Below are 14,588 nucleotides of genomic sequence, written 5' to 3' on the forward strand. Positions count from 1 at the left end.
TGCTACAATAGCAGCGAAAATAACGAGGTCTTTCCCAGGACAGTTTAGGATCAGCCATTCTTCTCTGGAACAACCAGCAGGCAAGGGAACCATGTCTGAGATCTGCACAACCAGGGCAGAGTTCCCCAGTCCACAGCAGCTTCACGCAGGTGGCATTCCTGTGAAGCTATAGACTGTAAGATGACAACACCGGTTAAGGCAGCAAGAGTCACCAGGGGAATGAGGGGGGCAGTAATGGCTGGAGTCCAGTCCTCTCCAGCAAGCAGCATTGCACAGAGGGTCTGAGCATAGGCCACAGTGGGGCGGGACACACGCAGGGGTAACACTGTAGCAATGCCAAAATTTCTGTGATGACAAAAGATGAGGGGGAATCTTCTATCTTCCTCTAAGTGTACAGGAATGACTTCAGGGACCCGAACCAGGAGAGTTGAATCTTCATGCTCCCAGGATCAGCAAGTCTCACCAACCACCTCTGGCAGCTGGCACACTCTTGTAGCATCCTGTAGAAAAAACACAAACATTCCCTCTTCCCCATATAAAATATCTGAACAGGATCATGCCAATACGTGCATCTTTCTATTTCACCTAGGCAGAAGTATGTCTAGTTGTAGAGTGTCATAAACACTCAGAGTGTTCCTTGGCACCCAAATTTTAAAATTGAAATAAAAGGAGCATTATTTAGCATACAGGGATAACTCCCCCTTTTTATTTATTAAGATATAGTAAAGATATTATTTATTAGGGTAAGTCCTCGAGGATTAAATTGAGGACACTGAGCACTTGTATTTATAAATTGACTTGTATACCAAATTATTGTCTCCAGCATTATTGTTTTGGATATATAAAGAATGAGATTTTTTGACTAATTGTTCCTATGTAAGGCCTATAATCTGTCTGGTATCATTGCCCTCCCTTGTTAAGGAGTCCAGGCAATCCAGTTTGAGTTCTTAAATGGCCTATAAAGGAACAGTATGTAGTGTTCTTAAGCACTAAGCCATCTCTCCAGCACCTCACAAACTTTATTTACCTAAACATAAGCATTAATTAGAAATGCCAAATCCTGTAAATATTGTCCAGATTCAGTCGTACTAGAAATCCCTGAGTTGGCAGGGCGAGGCTGAGAATTTAAAGTAAGCAAATGGAGTCTTCCTCTTTTCATATCAATTCCATTACCATTTTCTATGGTTTTGTATAGTTGTCTGAGCCAGAGCACTGAAAGGACAGTGAGTTATCAGACAATTTACACTGAAATCATCACTCACTGATTTCATGTAGAAAACTTGTCTCTAATAAAGCATTAAGTAATTGATATCAATTGTAAACCACAAGCCACACATTGGCTATCAGTATGTGAATTGAAAGCTTGATTTTTTAACATTTTAAAAACAGTGGCTACAGCACATAATTTAATAGTCTGTGTTGAAGCAGGGGAAACTCAAGAGAATAAACAAGTGATCCAATCATACATGTAGCCTTTTCCTTAGATGAAACACCTATAAATACACTAAGCACATTTCCTATGGGTTGTATGCACAAATTTACAGTAAACACAAAAGCATGCAAAGAGTAAAATTATCAACTTTGCCTGAAAAATTTGTATATGTGATAGGCCAAATATCAGTATTTTGTAATAACCAATTTAACTGTTGTTTGGAATAAGATATGTTTTACCAGGTTTCTTTTTAAAATACTTTCATGACTCTAGCCTACAATTCTGAAGCTTTATCTCCAATGTGGATAACAAGCAAGGACCTAAGTCCTCTGGTAAGGTGAGGTACTTAGCCAATTAACATATCCTTAGTAGCTTAAAATTAGTTTCAAATATTTTTTTCTGGAGTAGTGTAACAGCTACTCCCCAAATATTAAAGCTCATTTTGAGAGCAAAAGTTTGTAGTAAAAATTTCCATATACACTTAAAGATTTAAAGTTCTAACTTCTTACATTGAAGAAGCAACAAAATTACATAATATAAGGCTGTTAGCCATTCTTTTGTAAAAATTTTTAATGATATCACTTCATGGGCTCTCTAAAATTATAAGCAAGCTCATGAAATGAAAACTCACAATCAATCCTCTAAATCTATCTTGAAATGGCAGTTGGAGTAAACAAACTGGCTGTAATGCTCTCACAAGTTCCAAAACCTCATCAATCCTTTGTAAATCCTGTAACAATCTCTACCTGTTTGATTTTTTCTTAATTACTAATAAGTTTGAGTTAGTCAATGTAACACTGGCAATCCTTAATCACAATCTTTAAGTTCTCCTTGTAACACCAGAGCACAGCCACGACTTTGGGGAGTCACCTGAGTTCTGAGTACTGTCCTTGGGGCAGTAGAATTAGTATCAAAATACAGCTAACTTTAGGGCAAACCACAACTTTGGAAAGCAAAACTCAACCTCCAACAACCTAGTCTCCAAAATATAGTCTCCAGAGTCTGTCCTTCATGTTACAAAGTTTGACTGTCAATTCCTACATATGAACGCACGATGGTGCGGTCTCCAATACCTCAACAAAGAGACATTGCCCTAAATTCTTTTAGAAGCCTGGTTTCTAGAATAAGAATTCCATAAAAATATTACCTCAATTTAGACCTGTTTCCCTAGGTTGGCCCATGTCACATGTTATCTAGAATGACTTCATCCAAATTACCAGCTTTATGTCAACTTTCTGTTACCAATGTTACACCCTTTTAACCATATCTAATAACTTAAAAGCCAATAGTACATAACCAAGGCGTGTAGAGCTTATTTATACATTTAAAACCAATGAGAAACAAAATTGAATTGGCTACACAAATCTTTAATATTTAACCAAGCACCATTTTTACTTTTCTAGCTATGATTTTAAGAGAAGCACCTTGTCACCTGCTAAGTCTAATAATAAGTCAGGGATTTTTCTAAGAGGAACAGCCATCAGCTCCTGTACCAAAGAAGCTGAGGAGCTGCTGGCGCATTTAAGATCAGCTCATGTAGACGCTCAGCCCCCAGGCAGCTTCTCCAGCTGACCTAGACACCTGGCTACAGGTACAGGGCTCCAAGGGCTGATTGAAACTGCTTTTTATTCATTTGTTCCTTTTTTGAAACGAGTTAAAACCAAATCAAGGTGTGAACGACCTGCAGATAAAGTTTTTACCATTTTCTCTTTTGAACATGAAACATAAAACCTTTAAGCAACAGAAACAAAAACCACAGACATAAACTGACATATATGGACAGCTTGGTGCACCAAGGACAGACAATAGACAAAGGGAAAAAACTAGATGGTGTCCCACGAAAGGGACGCACATTCCAATAGGAGTCAGCAGAGAAGTAGGATTTCCCCTTTCCCACCACTTCCACGGTGACCATCCACTCGAGTGGAGTTGATATGGACGATGGATTGTCTCAGTTCCTGGACTAGTCCATCAACGTGTTGAAACCAAATTCCTGTAAGATACTGAGATATATTACGGGATATCTGAGCAGCATGACTGACATTTACAAATGGTATGGAAGTGAATCTTTTTGTTTGATTCTCCTGAATAAGTTTTTCAGGCGGTCTACCTCTATCAAATCTGATCAGTATGACTCTGTGAAGTTTAAACAAAATTATCAGCCTTGCCCACAAAGGATCCATAACTTTCAGTTTCTTCACAGTGGCTCTCCACCTAGGCCCATATCTTTCTTCTTCATAGCGAGCTGCCTCATCTTCTAGATCCTCTTCTTCAGAGGAGCTAAGATCATCTGTTTTTGAACTATCAAGCCCTAAAGCCTCTAACTCCTTTACCGGATAAAGGCTTTCCCTTTTCAAAGCTCTCTTCTCCTTTCTCTGTTTCTCTCCTGGGGCGTTCTTTCCCCAATCTCTCGCTTCCTCAGATCTAAAGTCTTTGGGAGGATCTGTTTTCTTACTTGTACCTTTTCTCTTTGAGCTCTTTAATCTTTTATCCTGCTCTGTTTCTGACATGCTGTCTTGTAACTCCCCTAGCACTCTCTGTCCTGCTATCACAGTTGGGCGGCATTTCCCATCTTCTAGGCACGACCTCTGACGGTGCCTAGCAGCAGCCGCAAAATCAAAAACCAAAAGAGAAAGAATGAAGGCTGCTAAAACGATAACAAAAGCCTCCGCCGCATCTTCTAATGGGGGAGAGAAGTGAAAGAGGTCAAGACCAAACATATCTCTCAGAGCTTACCCTAGACACTGCAGTTCTGGATCCTCTCCACGGACGGAGGGCCCCCTCGGCGCCTGGCGATGGTGTGGCATTTCTCCCAGGTTTCGGCACCAGATATCCCGCACTATTGTCTCGCCAGCAAGAACGCAGGCACGGACACACGAATCCTTCTGCAGCAAAGTGTTTATTGTATCTTAAAGAGGGGACGCAGGGCGCCAGCATGGCGCAGCTTATATACACCCTAGCGCGGCGCATCCACACCTGATTGGTCGCTTACCCATGATCTCATAGGCACGCCCCGGAGTGGGCAAAGACCTGGCACGAAGACACTCTTGCACATGCGCACACAGTTAACTTCCTGAAAGGAAGTCGGGCTGGCGCGGCGGAAGCCAGCACCATCTTGTAATGGCAAATGCTATCCTGGCTTTCCACGCGGGGCGCAGTGGAAGCCAGCGCCATCTTGTGGTGGCGAATGCCATTGTGGCTCTCCACATTCTGGGGGGCACCTTCTAAGTTTATCTAAGAAATATCTGTCCCCAGAGGCAGTGCAGGCTGCTGTGCCACGTGTACATCAGCAGGTGGCAGAGAGGAGAGAGGCTATGTCAAAGCTTAGTGTTATGATGTGTGAACATCTGAATGATTAGTAGCCTAACACTTCCTGAGAGGGAGCCTGAGATGACCACCAGTCAGGTGCCAGGGGCCCCAGACAGGGAGATAGCCCGAGACAACCCCCAGTCCAGCTCCAGATAAGCCTGGAAGGGCTCCCAAGGCAGGAAGTGAGCCAGAGACTAGAAGAACCCCCACCTGGGACTTCTGGGCCCAGGTAAGGAGTGAGTCTTAATCAGATGACCCCAGCATGGGGCCACAGGGGGCTGTCTAGGAGAGGAGTGAGCCCAAGATGACCACCAGTCTAGACAGGGGCTAGCCTGAAATGACCACCAGTTCTGTGCTGTGCAGGCCCGGAGAGGGCAGACCATGCCAGGGATGACCGCTGCCAAGTGCTATAATGCACAGACAGGGCATGGTACTCCTGAGATGACCCCAGACTTTCAGAGACCCCAGGTACCACTAAGAGGAGCAAGTCAGGGGTAGAGAAATGGAAGAGCAAGAGAAACGGAAGGATGTGGGTGCAATGAAGAGAGGCAGAACTAGAGACTCGAGGGGAGTAAAGAAAAACCTGATGTGAGTAGCCAGTGATGCCAACTGGGGTCATGGCAGGGTCCTGGCCTGTGTTGGCACAGGGGGGCAACATCTGGGTCTGTGGCCCTCATCGGCAGAGTTCTGCTGTCACCAAAGGCCAGGCAGATGTCTCTGGGCTGGGCTGCCACCCAGGGATATGTTAATGGGGGCTATGCAGAACTGGCCCACCCTTACCTGAGTATCATGGGAGAGCTGACCTCACCCCTAGCCAGCTGCAGTACTCAGGACAGCATGTTGGAAAATTGCCCAGGAAACACAGTAGAGCTGACCCTGGTTGAGGGAATTGTGGGTAAGCTGAGGGTATAAGCATGGGAGAGCTGGGTCTGCCACTCATCTCCTGTGCAGTGGGAAGGATGAGGCAGAGACACCCTTCTTCCTCCTTGCCCCTTGTCATCTGTGGCAGGAGGGAGACCTGACCCTGGGGTCATGAGGGCAGGGGAGCTAACCATGCCTCTCACCAGCAATAGCATAGGAAGAGCAGGTCCTGCATCTCTCATGGACAGCACAGTAGAACTGGTCCTGGATGTGGGGGTTGTTAGTGAGTCTGCCCCACAGGTATGAGAGCTCTAGCCCTTCCTGGTGGTGGCATTGAATGGGCCAGCTAAGGCTGGGTAGGAGAGGTCAGCCAATGGTGTGGGTGTAGGAGAGAAGGCAGACTAACCAGCTCAGATACTTCTTAGGACCAGATCCAGGGCTTTGAATTGGCCCACCCCAACATCTACCCTATCAATGACCTGCTGGAGTGCATGAATTGGCCAGTACTGTAGACCTAAAGCTACAGAATCTCCATGACATGGGGCAACAACATGATATCTGAAATGAATCTTAGTGAGGTTCTAGTATTGATACTATAGCAGAAAACAGGTCTCATGTGGGACACGTTCTGCCCTGCTGTTGGGCTCGGCTGTTGGGGAGGCAAAATGCAGGGAGCTTTACTGCACTTATCCTAAGCTATCACTGTTGTGGGGTGCTGGGCTTCAGGGAAGCACTGAAATACCGCTCAGGGGGTTGGAAAATATGGTCTGATGTGGGGGCTGAGGTTGGGGTTCCCTGACTTCTGGGCCTCCAGTCACTGCAGGAGAAACACACAGAGAAATCAGGAATGAAGTGTTAAGGGTCCACAGGCCCATGACAAGGCCTGACTCAGCCCAGGGCTAGGGGAATGAGAACTCCAGCTTAGCTCATTGGTGAAGGTAGCAGCAGTTGTCTGGAAGTGCAGAGTGGAGACTTAGCTGTGGCTCTGTAGGCAAAGGCCTTCTTCATGCTCCCCACAGTGGTCCTCGATGAAAGAGACAGCCCATATTTATTCATACTGTTTATTGACTGTTCATCATGGAAAATGGATGACTATCTTACAGTACCAACTTCTCAGGGTGGAGCAGAGATTAAATACCTTTTTCCAGAAGAAATGTCCAGGAAGGGAAACTTATTGGCTAAACCCTCAGAGCCTCTAAGTACCTCATTAGCATGGGGAACTCTGTTTTGGGCCACATGACCAACCTGGGGAGTGTGGACACAAGGTATGCTGTGCTATGCACTGTGGCACATGTAACTTCCACAGTAAGACCTTCTTTCCTTTGTTGGGGTGGAGGGAAATTACAAGGATGGAAGGTGGGTGCAAGGGGAAGGGGAGAGGGATTGGGGTGCATTATTTGAAATTCACAAAGAATCAATAAAGAATTAAGAATTTAGAAATAAAAATTCAACAAATAAAAACTTTTTAAGGGATACTAGAAACCATACTATACTATATTAAGATAAAGAGAGAATAACAAAGGTTGAAGACAAGATCAAATACCTATTAGGCTCAGACAGCAATAAAAAGAAAAATAATTACACCAATAATTTTCAAGAAATCATGGAAACAAACCTAGAAACCTATGAGGTAGAAGCAGGAGTGATATAAATACTAAAGGCAAGAAAATCTGTTTAATGTAATTATAGTAGAAAATTCCCCAAATCTAGGAAGGGATCTGGACATCCAAATACATGAGACATTTTTTTAAATTTATTTATTATTTTATGAGTACACTGTCGCTGTCTTCAGACACACCAGAAGAGGGCATCAGATCTCATTACAGATGGTTGTGAGCCACCATGTGGTTGCTGGGATTTGAACTCAGGACCTCTGGAAGAGCAGTCAGTGCTCTTAACCACTGAGCCATCTCTCCAGCCCCCTACATGAGACATTTAGAACCCTAAATAGAACGGAGCTTCATGTCACTTTATAGTTAAAATACCAAGAGTACAAGCAGAGAAACATTGCTGGAAGTAACTGAAAAAGGCCTTATTAACTCATACAAAGGCAAAATTCATCAGAATCACATGAGACCTTCTAGAAGAAATTCTAAAAGCTATGAAAGCATAGAACAATTTTTAAGCCCTGAAAGTCGATAATTATGAAGAAAAGTTACTATATCTAGCAAAGTTATTCTTTAAATCAATGGAGTAGTGAAGATTTCCCATGACAGTCACAAAATAAATCAATTAATTTCCATTAAGCCTCCACTGCAGAAGATATGTAAAGGGATCCTACACAGAGATGAGGAGAGAGAGTCACAAACAGGAGGGTTCCACAAAGAATAAATTTTACAAGAAGAACATATGAACCAGGAAATAATCAAATTACGTAGTTCAACACAGTAAAACAGTAAACTCCTACAGTGAATAGGAAGGAATAAAAGATCAAAGTATTTGAATTAACTAGAAAAAATACAAACACTCAAATTTATAGGATTCAGCAAACACCTCTCAACCATAACTTAAATATAAAGTCTTTTTATTTTACAACCAAATCAAATTAATTTTAATTAAAAAATCTTATCCATGAGAAAACCTTTTTCACAGTATCTCCATACATGTGTCACATACATGTCTTTACATTGTTAGAATACCTGGTGCCAAAAAAAGGCAAAAAAAAAAAAATCAAATTTCTTGGATCGGGAATCATGGGTAGATCTGAGCCATTTGATGTGGATGCTGGGAACCAAACTTGGATACTACTGAGAAAAGAAAGCAAAATGTAGACAGGGACTGCTAGATCTGGTGGCGAATTCCCCCACCGCCGTAAGAAGATTTCCGACATAGAATCGTTGATGAGTTTAGGATGATACTTTCTGCACCCAGCTGTTGTGTTATCTGACTGTAAACTAAGATGAAAACTAATGGTGGTTTCCATTTCTCGAGACTCAGGTGAGGTGAAGGGAAAGAACATAGCTGGGGCAGACTTCGGCAAGGCTTTGGGACGGGAAGATTGGGCAAGAACTGAGCTCCAGGGGAGAGGATGCAGTGACATATGATGATGTTCACATAAACTTCACTTGGGGAGAGTGGGTCTCGCTGGATCCTTCTCAGAAGAGCCTCTACAAAGATGTGACGCTGGAGACCTACCCTACAGGAACCTCACTGCTATAGGATACAAATGGGAAGACTGCAATACAGGAGAACACTGTCAAATATAAACAGTCTTAACTCACCAGTTGGATGACACAGACTGAGTGAGTGGATTAGGATCAAGGTCCAGCTGTTTGTTGCCTGTAAGAATTCACTATCAGAATACAGACCCGGGGGTCAAGGGTAGAGAACGATATACCAGTAGCGAGTCAGAACAACTCTACTCACATCTGCAAAAGTAGACTTCAAGCCAAAACTAGAAAGTACAACACAGACTCCAACCAGTATACTGGAAATTAGAGAGGACCACACAGGTGTGTAAGGCTGGCACTGGAAAACAAAATCCTGAGGGGATAACAGAGGTGAGAGCAGATTCTTGGACTCCACTGGTGAAGCAGCTCTAATGGACTGGACCAGAGTCTATAATCCAATCAGCCAAAGGAAGACACAGAGGGGAGAAGCCATCACAGAAGAGCCACAAGGAGTGAGACAGGCTTCTGTGAACTGGGAAGACATGTTGAGAGACTCCAGACTGAAGCCCAGCTGTCAGGCCACATCATACGTAGAGCTCTACCCGGTTTCCCCTCCCCTCTACATAGGTTCCTCCTCCATATTTAACTCCCAGTGGCAGTTTAGCAGGTTAGTTTGGCTCTGCCCTGTCCTTGCCTGGACACAGCATTCTTCCTTATTCATCCCCCTCCAACACTCCCCCACCCAGAGAGCCATGGCTTTAAAGGTCTCTATGTTTCAACTTTCTTTACATTATCTGATATCATATATGATTGCATATCCACCCCCTTCAGTATACCATTAGCAAAAATTCCCTCATCGCTCTGCTCTGTTTTCGTTCTTAGAGTCCCATCCTCCCCCCTTATTCTGCTTTTTCTTTTCTTTTCTTTTTCTGTCCATTCATATCCATAGTAACTAATCTATTAAGACACACAGTTATCAGGGGCCATAAAATGATTGGCACTTAGGAGGCAATGGGTTTGTAGTTGACTGTTACTGTACCTTCATAATGGACCTGCGCTTGCCTGTGGCTGTGGGCTGTAGTGTTTTGACTGAGAATGTCCTCCATAGGTTCTGGGATTTGAATATCTGATCCTCAGACAGTGGCACTTTTGGGGGGACTTTAGGAAGTGTGGCCTTGCTGGAGGAAGAATATCGCCTAGGGTGGGATGTGGCGTTTCAAAGCCTCCCAGCCTTCCCACTTGGCTGACTCTGATTCAGGCTCAAAGGGGAAGATGTGAGTTCTCTGCTTCCAGCTCCAGTCTCTATGTCTTCTGCCTGCCGCCATGGTGTCTTTGACATTATGGACCCTGAAGTCTTCTTGAATGGTAAGCCCAAACAAACTCTTTCATTTATAAGTTATTGTGGCCATAGTGTTTTAATCACATCGACGGAAAAGTTACTAATCCACAGACAGACAGGGAGTTCTGAGGATAGAGCCTGGTCCACTGAACCACCACTCAAATAGAAAAAAACAACACCAGAATTCTGCAACCTAGTCCCTCCTGAACACTGCAAATGCTTCTACTGAAAGAACAAAGGTGATCTAAATGAAAGCCAAATTCAATTTATGACCAAATTCCAGATGCACAAATTCCAACACAAAAACACGAGCATGGAAAAAAAACAAATTTTTTACAAACTGACCATCCCAACAGTAGCAGGCCCCTAAAAGAACAGCATGAACAAAATTCCCAGCAACAAACCCAAAAGAACGGTTATAAGTACGTTCAAAGTAACCAGAGCACACAAATAAACTGAATTAATTCTTCAAGAATACAAACAGCTGAACCAAACAAGGAAGCATTTACAATTCAACAAAGAGATAGAAATAAGAAGAAAACCAAACTGAAAAGCTCACTGCCAAGACTCACCAATAGAATAGGACGGGTTCTGGAGGCAGTCCCCGGTGTGATGCTGGGGGTGTGTTTTCCTAGCCTCCAGGTTTCTTCTTTCTCTGGGTCTGCTGGAGTCCATCACCTCTTCTACTTCTGCCAGATTCTTATTTTCCACCCCCCTCCTCCCTGCCGCCAGCAGCCCCCCACCCCACCCCCAGGCACAGCATCCTTTTCTCTATGCCTGCCAGACTCTGTGTCCAACCTCGATGTACTTTTATTGTCTCTAAGACAGGGGTTTGCTCTGCAGCTGAGGTGGCCTAGAACTTGCAATCCTTCTGCCGCATCTTCTCAAGTGCTAGGGTTATCAATAATCTACTATTTACTTCTAGCAGGACCTTGATGTAAACGAGAAAAGACTACTGAGGTCCATTATTTAAACAAATTTCTCAAACACTTCAGGAGCTCAAAGGAAAGAAGATACATGTTTAGGATGGGTTGCTTGAGTTATAATCACCTTGATAAATATGATGAGGAATCTCATATTTCACAGCATTAAAATGCTAATAAATAGGGCTGGAGAGATGGCTCAGCGGTTAAGAGCACTGACTGCTCTTCCAGAGGTCCTGAGTTCAAATCCCAGCAACCACATGGTGGCTCACAACCATCTGTAATGGGATCCGATGCCCACTTCTGGTGTGTCTGAAGACAGCTACAGTGTACTTATATACAAAATAAATAAATAAATCTTTTTTTAAAATGCTAGTAAATAGAAAAAAGAGAACCAAAACGATGGAAGTGTTTCCAAGGCAGAAGCTGGAGAGACGAATCAGTGCTTAAGAGCACTTGTTACTCTTCCAGAGGCCCCAGGTTCAGTTCCTGGTACTTACCCATCAGCTCACATCTGTTTATAACTCCAATTCCAGGATCTAACACCCTCCTCTTCTGGCTTCTGTGGTCATGACATGTACATAGTACGTTATCTATAAGCAAAACTATTCATATACATAAAGTAAAAACAGATATATCTTTTTCAATTAAAAATACATATTTCCAAGGGAGAACTGAGTCTTTAGTGGTGAAAGTTTAGAAAAACAAAAGCAACTTTGGTTCAAGATCTACTGTTTTCTTTCCCTTTCAGAGTTAGGAAATTGAAGACTAGCAATCAATTCAGACTGATAAGGTGGAGTTCTGGGCTACACGGACATATTCATAACCAGTGTACTATCTAATAGAAGTGGGGTATGAGATGGTAGATGGCAAGGAAAAAAAATGGAAGAAGCAGAGAGAGCATAGTTTACAAGTCTTTGACAGCACATTGTTTCAGATTGCCCTCCAGTCAGCTCGCCTTCCTAAGTCCAGAGAATGGCGAGAAGGGGCGGAAGTAGCCGACCATTGCTTCAAGAAAGGAAGGTTGGGGTGGAGGGACAGCTAGTGGTTAGAGGCACGGGCTGCTCTTTCATAGGACCTGGGTTCATTTCTTAGCATGGCATGGTGGCTCACAACTGTCTATAACTGTGGTCTCAGGGGATGTGGCACCCTCTCCTGGCCTCTGAGGGTAGCGTGCACGCACGTGATGCCCAGACATACACATAGGGAAGATGCTCGTACATATAAGATGACAAAAAATACATCTCTAAGGAAAGGGAGGTTGCAGCTGTGTGCCTGCATTTTTGTGTGTGGAGCTGGGGGTGTGGCGTAATTGCTAATTTACCCCATAAGAAGTCTCAGCAGTGATGGAGTTACAGGAGACCAACAAAGAAGAAAAACCTGGCCCATAGTTTCAATGGCAAGATACTACTAACTAGTGGTTGTTATGCCAGCTACCCATGGCCCTAATTCAGAATGATGTTGACTACAGGGTTGTTTTGTGTGCCCTGTATTATGTAGAGATATTTTCTCAATTTTCTGAGTCTCTTCAGGACTTTTGTCATGATGAAGGGATGTCGATTTTGCCAGAGGCCTTTCTTACATCGTTAAGATGATGGTGTGACTTCTATCTTGATGGGATGCATTACCTGTATTGGTCTGCAGATGTTGAACCATTCCTATATTTGTAAAAAGATAGAAAAAGGTACTCCAGGCAAATGAAACTAGGAAATGAGCAGGCATCCTTTTCTTTCCTGTCCTCTTTTCTCCCTACACCCTTCCCTCTCTCCTCTCCTCTTTCCTCCTCTCTCTTCTCCTGTCCCCTCCCCCATCCTTCCCCTCCTGTTCCCTCCCTTTCTCTCCCCTTCCCTCCCCCTCCATGCTCTCCTCTCCTCTTTCCTAATCTCTCCTCTCCTGTTCCTTCCCCTCCCCCTCACTTCTCCTCTCCCCTCTTTTCCTCTCCTCTCCCAGTCTTTGTTTCTGTTTCTCTCGGTTTCTCTGTCTCTCTGTCCCTGTCCCTGTCCCTGTCCCTGTCCCAGTCTCTCTCCCTCTCCCATCCCCCAACCCACCCCCACCCCCAGGCTCTGGCTACATAGTCAAGGCTGAGCTTAAACTCAAAATCCTCTAGCACAGCTGGCTCAGCTTTTCAATGTTTAGCTACTATCTACCGAATGGCATCCTTGTGAAACACTTTTCACCAGTCACTCTTGAAGGCATGTTTTTAAGGCTCTGGTCAAATGTTACCTTCTCTACCAAGCCACCCAAGTTTTAGCAGTTGGCATTAGTGCAGCTTCTTCTCTCCTGCTTTTACAGTTTATCTAAGGCACCATCAGCCTATCTCCCGAGTACATCTCCTCACAAAGTCACATAAAACCAGAACTGGAACCTGAAAAGCACTGGCAGCAAGAGAGGCAGTCTGGTCATTTCTCCCTTCATTTCAGCTGGCCTTCTCCCAAGCACTCCTAAATAAATACACAGTCTAAAAGCCGGGCTTGCCGGGCGGACTCAGCTTCAAGGCAAACCCACTGAACCTCACACCCAACATGAATGTTTATTTTACACTCCCTTTCCTTGAGGAAGTTGGGGAGCTTTCACTGGTCCTTCCTACTCACGGTAATCTTCTTCAGAGGTGTGTCTCTGTGTCCTCCAGGGTCCTGACTGCACTCTATTTTTTTTTTTTTTTTTGCTGTGCTCGAGGAAAAAACAAAATTCCCTTAAGAATCAGGAGGAGGCTTTTGGACATGTGCATGCTAAAGCAAAGTTAGCAAATGGTGGGTTTAGAATTTAATTCAAGATCAACAGAGACAGATGCCATTTTAGCACTGAAAAAAAAATCTAAAATATACACTACGGAGGCTGTAAACCTGAGCCAACAGGGAGCAAAAGACAGGAGGATGTGTCTGAATGAGGCTGCTCGGTGGGTGGGAGGGGGTGGAAAGAGATGCATTTTCAAGTAAATGCAATGTCATTTTACAGTGTTTTGTTTAATCTGATAACAAACTGAATATGATACTGAGTGTAGATCAAGTTTATACCCGTGTATTTTCCTTTCTTTCCGATTTTATCTCTTTTGAAACTCACTGCCATCACTCATCAATTTCAACATCCCATGGACAACTTCTGATTCTTTTGTGGCGTTTGGCTTTTGCCACTGTGTTCGATAGCTAAGTGGGGCTCTGAATCTGTTCTGAAGAGTCTGTCACAGGGCAGTATTTCAGTCTCATTCTCTCGTAGTAAGGGTGAAAATACCTACGACTTGTAGCTTTTCCTGAATAAATTCTGAAGGTGCTACTTCCTTTCACTTTATAAAATGAGTTGATCAAGCACCCAATATGCGCGCTTTATCCCTGAGTCCTAGTCTCTCCCTATTAACAACCAGGCCTCTGTTCTCAACAATGTGAGGTTTTGTTGACATCTTCATCAATGATCTCCATCAGTGATCAATGAGTTAATGCATTGCTGACTTTTGACGAGTTCATAGCTGAATAGGTATTAGCTGGAAGAAATGGGTTACCAGGGCACACCGTAACAGGGTACGTCCTTCCCTCCCCGGCCCCATCTCCCGATGATCCCTCCGCCTCTCCACCTCCTTCCACCACAAGGTGTACAGTGTTCTTCTTCTGTGGCTTCCTTCC

The 14,588-nt window shown here is 43.9% G+C and overlaps 1 non-coding gene across 1 annotated transcript; it reads left to right on the forward strand.

The window, feature by feature from the left end:
• The first annotated feature begins 4,676 nt into the window (after positions 1-4,676).
• Positions 4,677-4,803, forward strand: LOC120103306 (small nucleolar RNA SNORA17). The gene has a single exon (XR_015621592.1). It is a non-coding gene; the product is annotated as a small nucleolar RNA SNORA17 (small nucleolar RNA).
• Positions 4,804-14,588: the final 9,785 nt, after the last annotated feature.

The sequence above is a fragment of the Rattus norvegicus genome, chromosome 5, assembly GCF_021556685.1.
Source record: "Rattus norvegicus strain SHRSP/BbbUtx chromosome 5, alternate assembly SHRSP_T2T, whole genome shotgun sequence".
Lineage (NCBI taxonomy): Eukaryota > Metazoa > Chordata > Mammalia > Rodentia > Muridae > Rattus > Rattus norvegicus.